This window comes from Kogia breviceps, chromosome 9, assembly GCF_026419965.1.
Source record: "Kogia breviceps isolate mKogBre1 chromosome 9, mKogBre1 haplotype 1, whole genome shotgun sequence".
Classification (NCBI taxonomy): Eukaryota; Metazoa; Chordata; class Mammalia; order Artiodactyla; family Physeteridae; genus Kogia; species Kogia breviceps.
The window spans coordinates 95,295,857-95,306,960 of NC_081318.1; the positions used below are offsets into that span (position 1 = coordinate 95,295,857).

The 11,104-nt window shown below is 42.6% G+C and overlaps 1 protein-coding gene and 1 pseudogene across 3 annotated transcripts in view; both read left to right on the top strand.

The window, feature by feature from the left end:
• LHFPL3 (LHFPL tetraspan subfamily member 3) overlaps positions 1 to 11,104 on the top strand; it is a 545,073-nt gene that overhangs the window by 508,515 nt on the left and 25,454 nt on the right. The gene's annotated exons all lie outside the window — the stretch shown is intronic.
• LOC131762779 (peptidyl-prolyl cis-trans isomerase A pseudogene) lies at positions 10,368 to 10,892 on the top strand (annotated as a pseudogene).

Here is an 11,104-nt window from a genome sequence, read left to right on the forward strand (position 1 = left end):
GACTAGTCAGCAGTGGAGCAGGGATTCACTCTCAATAGTCTGCTTCCAGAATGCAGGCTCTTATTCGATGCTATTCCAGCCATCATGGTGGTTTTCCTTTCCCTTATAAGGCAGAAACTAGGAGGTGATGCAATGAAATGTGAATATTTTGTGCTGCCATGTGTCCACCCAACTTCTGTTACAATGGTGATTCGTTGTGTATTAAATCCATGAAGCACACATGCATTCCAGGCTCTGGGGGTACGGAGAGAATCAGTGTGTGTCAAGAAGCTCCCAGTTTCTAAAATGTTGAGTCACATGGAAAGTTCAGAATTAAAACTCAGCACCCCCAACTTCCCTGAGCAATTTTGAGCCCATTTAACTGTGTGGCCTGCCTTCCTAAAATTCTGTCAGGGGAAGGAGTTTCCAACTCCCTTGCATGAGTGTGATGTCAGAATAACTGCCCGTTTGGCTGTTCTTACTCAAGCAAAACCACTCCTGGGGGAAGTAAATTTGGAAGTGAAGCCTCTTTGTCATGCGGTCTGGGGAACTGTAATTTTTAATATCTTTCAGTGCGTTAAAGTCCATCTTTTTCCTCCTTCCTGAATGCTGATAAAATTTACTGGCCCCCTCAATGTCATCCCTGATAATAAAGAGCGAAGCTATGCCCGAGAACAGCAGGGAGGTTTCTAGCTGCAGGTTCTGCAGAAGAAGTGGGGCATGTGGTTTGAAATCATTACTGTGTAGCAGCTTCTGTGACAGTTAAAGTCTAGTTAAAATAAGTTGGTAAATTCTAGCTGTGTCCTAGCCTGCTATGAAGGCTGAATACAAACCAGAATATCTCACTGTCAATAGGAAAACTGTAAAAATATCTTGAAGACCCTTTAGACTTCCCCTGAAAACTAACATTGCAGATGTCTTTCACCCCAAACCAATCAATATGTAAGCCTTTTCCTCACCCCTCTTATATTACAGGTGTTCCTGTGGGGGCTTCCTAGGGGCTCAGTTACAGGCTGTGGGACCTGGGGCAGGCTCAGATCTTACAGCAAACTACAATTCACAAGCCTCCCTGCCCCCTCACAATTTGGTCCCCCAAAACGAAGCTACATTCAGAGACCCTCCTCCCAAACATAACTATAGACAGAGAGGGTGTCTTTCTCTGCCCTGCTCAGACTTTGTAAGCACCCCAAGCTGCTTCCCCCACCTTGAGATCCCTGCGTCCAGGATCACCGCCAACACCATGTGCTTTCCCGACCTCTGCTCCTAGGTCGCCGAGCAGAGCTGGAGAAAGACGCCACAACTGACCTCTGTTGAGCACTCATTGCCACTGGGCACCTCCTTCATCCATTCTCGTTGGTCCTTCAGGCCCCCCTTCCAGAAGTGGCTCCAAACTTCCTCCTCTTTGCTCAAGTTCAAAATACACCTCCACCCTCGGTGGACCCCGGCCAGCCCCTCTGCTGGAGTGATGTTCATCCAGTAACAGCTTCAGATCCCTTCCTGTCCACCTCAAATCTTTATTTTCACACTTCTGTTATTCCCTGACCACTGAATCTGTCCTGTTTCTGTCTCAGAGACTACTCTTCCGCCTGAGTTCATTTTCTTTGAATAACTTCCCAATCCCCCTCCGCCCCAGCCCACCAATAGAACCACCATTCTATTCTTTGTCTCTACGATTTTGACTAAGTATCAGGACACAAAGCTGTGTGAGTTATCATATAGCTGGGTAACAGAATATGGATCCAAAAGATTTTGACAGGTGGGACCTAATAGTATGAAATTCAACAATTTTCAATCAATAAGGAACTGACCTTGGTTCCCAACACCCAACCACACAAACAGAGAGGCCACAAGTCAGGAGCTATATGGAGGCAAGGCACAAGGGATTTAGTTAAATGGCCAGGTCATTGGGCACCAATACGGTGAAAAAGCTAGTGGAATCTCAGGCTGTAAAAGATAAAATGTCTAGAGCAAGGAAGGGCATGTCCTCCATTTAACAGTATTTGATTCAGGCCTGCAGTGCTGGTTTTAGCTCTGGAGACCACATTTAAAGCAAGGGTATAGAACACTTGGTGGGCATTCAGAAAGGAACAAATGGGATGACAAAAATACCTAAAACAGGTCCTCTGGCTGTGTGCTAAGGGCTATCCAGAGGAAGAGACATTAGACAGGTTCTTTGTAGTTACGTTATAGGACACCAGGAGGAGGCCCTACAGAATACTGGTTCATCCCAGGCCAATGAGGAACTCTCCAACTCTCTGAGCTGCAGAACATGGAAAGAACTTTTGGGAGGTAATTAGGGGAAGTTTCCAAGTTCAGTGGATATTGAGATGGAAATTTCAGCTTCCTCTCTTCACATATCTTCCACCACCAAGATCCTTGATTATTTCTGTCTGCCTAGAACTAAGCACATCATATATCACATTAAAGTTGAAAAGCCAACATTCATTCTTTTTTTTTCTAACATCTTTTCTGTTTGTTTTGTTTTGTTTTGTTTGGTATGCGGGCCTTTCACTGTTGTGGCCTCTCCCGTTGTGGAGCACAGGCTCCGGACGCGCAGGCTCAGCGGCCATGGCTCACGGGCCCAGCTGCTCCGCAGCATGTGGAATCGTCCCGGACCGGGGCACGAACCCATGTCGCCTGCATCGGCAGGCGGACTCTCAACCACTGCGCCACCAGGGAAGCCCTCTAACATCTTTATTGGAGTATAATTGCTTTACAGTGTTGTGTTAGTTTCTGCTGTATAACAAAGTGAGTCAGGTATATGCATACATATAGCCCCATATACCTTCCTTCTTTCATCTCCCTCCCACCCTCCCTATCCCACCCCTCTAGATGGTCACAAAGCACAGAGCTGATTTCCCTGTGCTATGCAGCTGCTTCCCACTAGCTATCTATCTTACATTTGGTAGTGTGTATATGTCCATGCCACTCTCTCACTTCGTCCCAGCTTACCCTTCCCCCTCCCCGTGTCCTCAAGTCCATTTTCTATGTCTGCGTCTTTATTCCTGTCCTGCCCCTAGGTTCATCAGAACAATTTTTTTTTTTAGATTCCATATATATGTGTTAGCATACGGTATTTGTTTTTCTCTTTCTGACTTACTTCACTCTGTATGACAGTCTCTAGGTCCATCCACTTCACTACAAATAGTTCAATTTCGTTTCTTTTTATGGATGAGTAATATTCCATTGTATATATATTCCACATCTTCTTTATCCATTCATCTGTCAATGGATACTTAGGTTGCTTCCATGTCCTGGCTATTATAAATAATGCTGTAATGAACATCCAACATTCATTCTTATAGCCACAGGAAAAGAAAGTATTCAGTGATTTAAGAAAAGTTTAAAATTCAGAAAATTTGTAATACAGGACAACTTCCTTGACTCATTATAGGGTATCCACTAAAAAACAATGGTAAGCGTCACTTTTTTTTTTTTTTAATAGTCATATACGTTTTGACTCCCAACAATTGCTGGTTTCTTTTCAACTTTTTAAAAAATTTATTTATTATTTTTGGCTGCGTTGGGTCTTCGTTGCTGTGCGCAGGCTTTCTCTAGTTGCGGCGAGCTGGAGCTACTCTTTGTTGCAGTGCACAGGTTTCTCATTGCAGTGGCTTCTCGTTGCAGAGCATGGGCTCTAGGTGCGTGGGCTTCAGTAGTTTTGGCTTGCAGGCTCTAGAGCGCAGGCTCAGTAGTTGTGGTGCACAGGCTTCATTGCTCTGCAGCATGTGGGATCTTCCCTGACCAGGGCTTGAACCTGTGTCCCCTGCATTGGCAGGCGGATTCTTAACCCCTGCACCACCAGTGAAGCCCAGCAAACATCATTCTTAATTGTGAAACATTGGAAGTCCTTCCTTTAAGGTCAAGAACAAGATGCCTTGACCACCACTACAATTAAGCATTATGCTGGAGGTTCTATTATAGCATCAAAAACACTTTACCCACCTATGAGAACATAAGATGGATAGAAAGGGCGTAAGACAGAGATATGGGTTTGATACCGAGCTCTACAGCTTACAATTTACATGACCTTGGGAAATTTATTTAACCATATCTTTTTCTCATCTATAATATGAGCAATCCTATCTACCTCAAGGAGGTTTTGTGAGGATTGTGCCTCTGAGGGGACACAAACAGATCCCGAATGGAAACAGATGGCACCCTCAATCAGGGTAATTAGAAGGGTTTATTGAAGCAACTATTTACAAAGATGTGGGCAGGACTAAAGAGAACGGAGAGGGATGGTGAGGCATTCCCAGGTTACCAGCAAAGGTAGCCATTACGTAGGGAGTGGTTACAAACAGCTGGAGAGTAATGTAGCCACAGCTGTCTCAGTAGCTGGCTGTGGGAGAGGCCCTCTCCCAGGAGCTGTGGCCTTCAGTAGAAGGATGCTGCCACCCAGCCTGTGATCCTTAAGAGAGAAAAATCCCCAACCCCTCTTCAGTCCTCCAAACTCCTGCCAGTGTTTCCTATTAGCTGCAGCCAAGAGGGCAAAAGAGGCCAATTGATGCAGTCTAAAGGGGTCAGCCTCCTGGGATGTAGGGCTGGGTGGAGGAGAAGGGAGCTGGAGGAGCAACCAGAAAATACCAAGCAAAGTGCTTAATATACTTTCTTCTTCTTCTTCACTCCCCCCCAGTTTCATTCTCCTCATCAAGCAACACTGATCTGTACATTGAGAATTGTTGAGCCACTCTTTTACCTTTTCAAAAAAGCCTCAGTTCAGAGGGATTCGTGATTTTATTTGATCCCTGTAACACTTTATTCAGTAAATAGGGCAGTGGTTTTATAATGAGGCTTGAGGTCTAATAACTTTTCAAAGATCACAGCGAGTCTAAGGCTATAACCCAAATTTATTAGATTTGTGAGATGTCCCAGAGAGACAGATGTTAAAAAAAGGTTATTTGAAGATGAACTCTTTGAGTAAACTAATGAATCTTAAACATTATCATCATCCAGCCACTTCTACTGGGCAGAAAATTGCATCTCCAAAGAAGTATCTGACTCCATTTAAAATAAAGTATGTGTGCAGAGTATACATGCATATATTTCTATATATTATTTATAATAAAGAATATATATACAACAAAAGATACATATATTACTGAAAGAAAAATCAGAACCAAGGATGGAACACAATTCAGATATGCTAATCATAAAAGTTACTCTAGTTGCTGTGGCTGAGCATCAGAATTGATTCTGAGATTCTTGGCATCAGTAAGCACATTCCTCAGCAGAAAAGAAGCAACATACTGTTTTCTCAGGGCAGAAAAAAGGGAAATGTTCCTTTTAAAAAACTATAGTTTCTTATGGAAGGAACTTCTTTTTATGTGACACACTGAGTGGCATAAAGAACAGTGTCCTAGACAACAGCTTTGTAACTGTATGATAAAAAGGAGTGTTTTCCATGGCTTAGTTCTTGAAATCAGGGCATAAAAGCACATCTGAGCAAAGGTGATTCTGGGAGAAGCTAAGGTGATGGTCCAGGTGTGGAGCCTCCTGGTGTTCTAACATGGTCAGTGGTAGACATTAGAGAACATAAGGGAAGAGGAGAGATATTCTTTCCCTTTGAGATGATCTTCCTAAGTAGCGTTTCTGTCAGGCAGGCTTTTGATCAGCACAGGTATCTATCTGGAGGTTATTCTCTCCATCAAGGTCTACAGGGAGCGCTAGGGTCCAACAATGCAGACCGACAGAGATGGACTTTGGTGGACATATCAGCAGGTGATCAGGCTGGGCCGACAGTCTGCTATGATAGCATTGTGACTTCTCACTCATGGAGACATGAGGTCGCTACAGGCAGCAGGTCAGAGCTCGCTCTGGGAAATGACTCTGCGGTGCCTCTCTTCTGCCATCGTCCAGCCCTTTGTTTTCTACTATCAGGGCGTAAGAGGAGACAGATCAACTCAGGGTTAGAAAATACTCTCCAAATTTCACCTCCTTCGAGTTTAAGCCTCCAGTACAACTTCCTCAAAATGCCATACAGTCTGCCAGCTGGAAGAATCAGCCCCTCACCTTTTGCTGGGAGTTACAGACCAGGGCTAGTTAGAATACCCATCCCCTGAATTTTAATGCAGGTGAAATGAGATGAAAATGAACTTCAGGGGTGGACTTGAAAGAAACTGATATAGGAGCTGCCACATACTGCCACCTTCAGGCTCCAGGCACTTTAAAACATTGCTTCTGTTCACTACTTATCTTTCAGTTAGCTGGTATTATCTTCAATTTATTTTTCAGAGGAGGAAATGAGGTTCTGAGATGATGAGCAATTGCCCAGGGTCACACACTGTTAGGGCTGCGTTGGAGCCCAGCTTTCTCTGACCGCAAGCACAGGATCACACCGCCACTCCCCTCCAGGCAGCAGAAGGCCTGATGCTCCAGCCTCTGTGATTTGAAGAAGGGCAGGTCTACCTGCCTATGTATGAGCTGCTGGTCTTGCCCGGCGTCCCAGGTCCCCGACTGCTTACCGGGTCCAACTGCCCCCATCCCTGCAACATCCCAGAACAGCACGTGAGGAAAGATGTTGTACAGTTGAAAAACTGAGTGTCTGTAAACAACCTTCGCTATCTCAGAGGTGGACAGCAAAGCCCAGTTACGCAGAGCTGCATGATGCTCTGTTAATTGCCCTTCATATTTGGCTTAGTGGGTTTTTCTAATTAGAGCCCCTGACCTCCCCCAAAAGAAACTAAGAATAGAAGTGGCTTTGTGTTATTGATTCCAGATCATATTTTTCCTTGTTTTCCTTGACCTCCATTTAACTTCTCTCTCTTCATCTCAAAAATCCTATGAAGTGAACAATGCAAAAATGATGGGTAGAAGGTTGATCTTCCAGTTGGAAGCATTTCGATTTATTCTTATATGAGTGTATTGAATTCCATTCTGGCCAAACAAAATTGACTCCCCTGCCTCTATTTTCAAGGCACATCTGCCAACAGCTGTGGTCACTAACCAATTACAAATCAGCACAGTTACGACCTCTGCGTTTGCTTCAGTGACATCAAAGGCTATCCAAAATGCAAGCACTGTGGCTTTAGGGTCTTCTCACTCATACCAGTTCCTCTTCAGTTGGGATCTGTGTGGCAAAAGCCCTGAGCTATCTCAGGGCAGCTTGTAGTCAGAATGGCAGGGTGCAGCTGAAAAGGTAGATGACATTTTTACTGAATAACTACTGCGTGCTAGGCACTTTCGTTCAATTATCATCATTTAGTTCTAACATAACCCTATGAGATAGGTAGGGTTTATTGTCCTATTTGGAGAGGTGACAACACAGGCCCAGAGACATTGGGTTACTTGCTCAAGCTCACACAGTGAGTCACTAGCTGGGTCAGGATTTGAACCCAGTTCTCTCTGATTACAAAGCCCATTTTCTCTTCCTTCTACCATGCTCCTCACACCACTTCATCTCTGGGGGAACCAGGCACCGAACTCCATGAAACTGGGGCCAGTCATTCGTGATAGGCAAGCAGCCCTGGAGAAGAAGTTTCTCATATTTTGCTGAGCAAGTCTCCTCCTGATGCAAACACATGTATTTCCCTGGGGAAAAAGAAAATCTCCATTTTTTAACTTAGTGTTATTGTTAGTTTAGGTCCTACTATTCTTTTTCTCACAATCCCACCTTTATCTTTCTTCCCAGCTTTTATCATTCTCCTTCTCATTTCCAAAATCATTTCCCAGCTTCCCTTTTTTCCTCTTAGGTAACTTCTTGCCCAGTCAAGAAATGTGTGGAGGAGGTTGCATTTAGCTGATTATTCATTTAAAATGTACCGAGTCACCTACTACATACCAAGGAGAGACAGACAAGAAAACCATTAAGCACCAGATGCTCGCAGAACACAGAGGGGGAACTACAACTACCTCATTGTAGTTTTGATTTGCATTTCTCTGATGATTAGTGATGCTGAGTATCTTTTCATGTGCCTATTGGCCATCTCTGTGAGTTCTTTGGAGAAATGTCTATTTAGGTCTTCTGCCCAGTTTTTGATTGGATTGTTTGTTTTGTTGTGTTGAGTTGTATGAGCTGTTTGTATATTTTAGAAATTAAGCCCTTGTCAGCTGCATCATTTGCAAATATTTTCTCCCATTCCATAGGTTGTCTTTTCATTTTGTTTATGGTTTCCTTTGCTGTTAAAAAGCTTGTAAGTTTGATTAGGTCCTATTTGTTTATTTCTATTGCCTTGGGAGACTGACCTAAGAAAACATTGGTGTGATTTATGTCAGAGAATGTTTTGCCTGTGTTTTCTTCTAGGAGTTTTATGGTGTTTTGTCTTACATTGAAGTCTTTAAGCCATTTTGAGTTTATTTTTGTGCATGGTGTGAGGGTGTGTTCTAACTTCACTGATTTACATGTGGCTGTCAAACTTTCCCAGCACCACTTGCTGAAGAGACTTTTTTGCATTAATATTCTTGCCTCCTTTGTTGAAAATTAATTGACCATAGGTGTGTGGGTTTATTTCTGGGCTCTCTATTCTGTTCCATTGATCCATATGTCTCTTTTTGTGCCAATACCATACCGGTTTGATTACTGTAGCTTTGTGGTATTGTCTGAAGTCTGGGAGTGTTTTGCCTCCTGCTTTGTTCTTTTTCCTCAGGATTGCTTTGGCAATTCTGGGTCTTTTATGGTTCCATATAAATTTTAGGATTATTTGTTCTAGTTCTGTGAAAAATGCCATGGGTAATTTGATAGGGAGAGCATAAAATCTGTATATTGCTTTGGGTAGTATGGCCATTTTAACAATATTAATTCTTCCAATCCAGGAGCATAGGATATCTTTCCATTTCTTTGAATCATCTTTAATTTCCTTCATTAATGTTTCAAAATATATAAGAACTCTTAAAACTCCACAAAAAAAAAGACAGGTAACCCAATTAAAAAACTGGACAAAGGATTGCAGTAATTCCTCCAAATGATACACACAAGATATACAGATGACCAATAAGCACGTGAAAAGTTACTCGACATCATTAGTCATTAGGGTAATACGAATCAAAACCACAATGAGATACCATTTCCCACCCGCTAGGATGCCTGTTATGAAAAAGATAGACAAAAAGTGTTAGCAAAGATATGGAAAAAGTGAAACCCTCATATAATGCTGATGGGAATGTAAAATGTTGCAGACACTTTGGAAAACAGTATGGAAATTCCTCAGAAATTTAAACAGTTACCGTATAACCCAGGAATTCTACTCCTAGGTGTGTATATATATATATATACCTAAGAGAAGTGAAAACATACATCCATGTGAAAACTTGTACAAGAAGGTTTAGAGCAGCATTATTCATAATAGCCAAAAAGTAGGAACAAATAACTATCAGCTGAAGAATGAATAAACAAAGTGTGGTATATGCATACAATGGAATACTATTTGGCAATAAAAAGGAATGATGTACTGAGTCATGCTATAACATGGATGAACCTTGAAAACATTAAGCTAGGTGAAGGAAGCCAGTCACAAAGGATCACATATTACATTTACAGGAAATGCCCTGAATAGGTAAATCCATAGAGACAGAAGGTAGATGAGTGTTTCCAAAGGCCAGAGGGGCGAGACAATGGAGAAGTATTGGGTTTTTGTGGTGATGAAAATGCTCTACAATTAGTTAGTAGTGCTGGTTGCACAACTCTATGAATATACTAAAAATCAATGAATTGTACACTTTACAAGGTATTTTATGGTATGTGGAATATATCTCAAAGCTGTTACAGAAAGAGTTTCTCTTCCACAGGACTTTTCAGTGGGTGGTAAATCCTCAAGAGGAGTGTATGGCTTATGTTGTATTTAGGATACCTAACTGTCCTCATTTGCCTGGGACTGAGGGTGTTCCCAGACACAGAAGTTTCAGGGCTATTTGGCACATACTTAGACTAAAATACTGTTCAATGTTTATCCGAAATTTAACTAGGCATCTCCTATATTTATTTGCTCAGCCTGACAACTCTATAGTTTTACAAGGTGATCCAACTCACCTAGATCAAGTTGAAGCAGAGATCTCGAATTAAGGCTAAAAAATCAGAGAGATACAAATAGAGTTTGAAGTTAAGGAAAAGAGCTCCCAGAGTATTTTATAACCTTGGCCAAGACTGTGACCAAATAGTTCAGCAGAAATCTCTTTTCACAAGCTTCTGCCTCAAGTTCTCTCATTTCCAAGGTCTATAGCAAAGGGTTCATGTCGGAGAACTCTTTAAAAATGATATTAATAAATAGTTATATGAAATAATGTGTTTCTTAGAGGTGTTTCATCTTGGATGAAGCTTAAAACTAAGCTTCCTCCTGGCAGCTGAGTACATGATGAATTGTACTATAAGTAAGTATTTTTAGCACACAGCTGTTAAAAAATAGAAGCAGGCTTTGCAGACGCCGCCACACCAGAACCGCCCGCGCTGCCCGACCATGGTCAGCCCTACCGTGTTCTTTGACATCGCCGTCGACGGCGAGCCCTTGGGCCACGTCTCCTTTGAACTGTTTGCAGGCAAATTTCCGAAGACAGCAGAAAACTCTCGTGCTCTGAGCACTGGGGAGAAATGTTTATAAAGGTTCCTGCCTTCACAGAATAATTCCGGGATTTATTTGCCAGGGTGGTGACTTCACACGCCATAATGGCACTTGTGGCAAGTCCATGTATGGGGAGAAATTTGATGATGAGAATTTCCTCCTGAAGCCTACAAGTCCTGGCATCTTGTCTATGGCAAATGCTGGCCCCAACACAAACGGTTCCCAGTTTTTCACCTGCACTGCCAAGACTGAGTGGTGTTGCATGGCGAGCATGTGGTCTTTGGCGAGGTGGAAGAGGGCAGGAATGTTGTGGAAGCCATGGAGTGCTTTGGGTCCAAGAATGGCAAGACCAGCAAGAAGATCACCATCGCTGACTGTGGACAAATCTAACAATAACTTTGACTTGTGTTTTAGCTTAACCACCAGACCGTTCCTTCTGTAGCTCAGGAGAGCACCCCTCCAGTCCCAGCTGCTCAAAATATACTATAATCTTTGTGCTCTCATTGCACTTCTTTGGGTTCCATATTTTCCTTATTCCCCTCCAAGTTTAGCTGAATTGCAAAGTTAAGTTTATGGTTATGAAATAAAAATTAAACAACCTGAAAAAAAAAAAAGAAAACAAAAAGCAGGCCTGT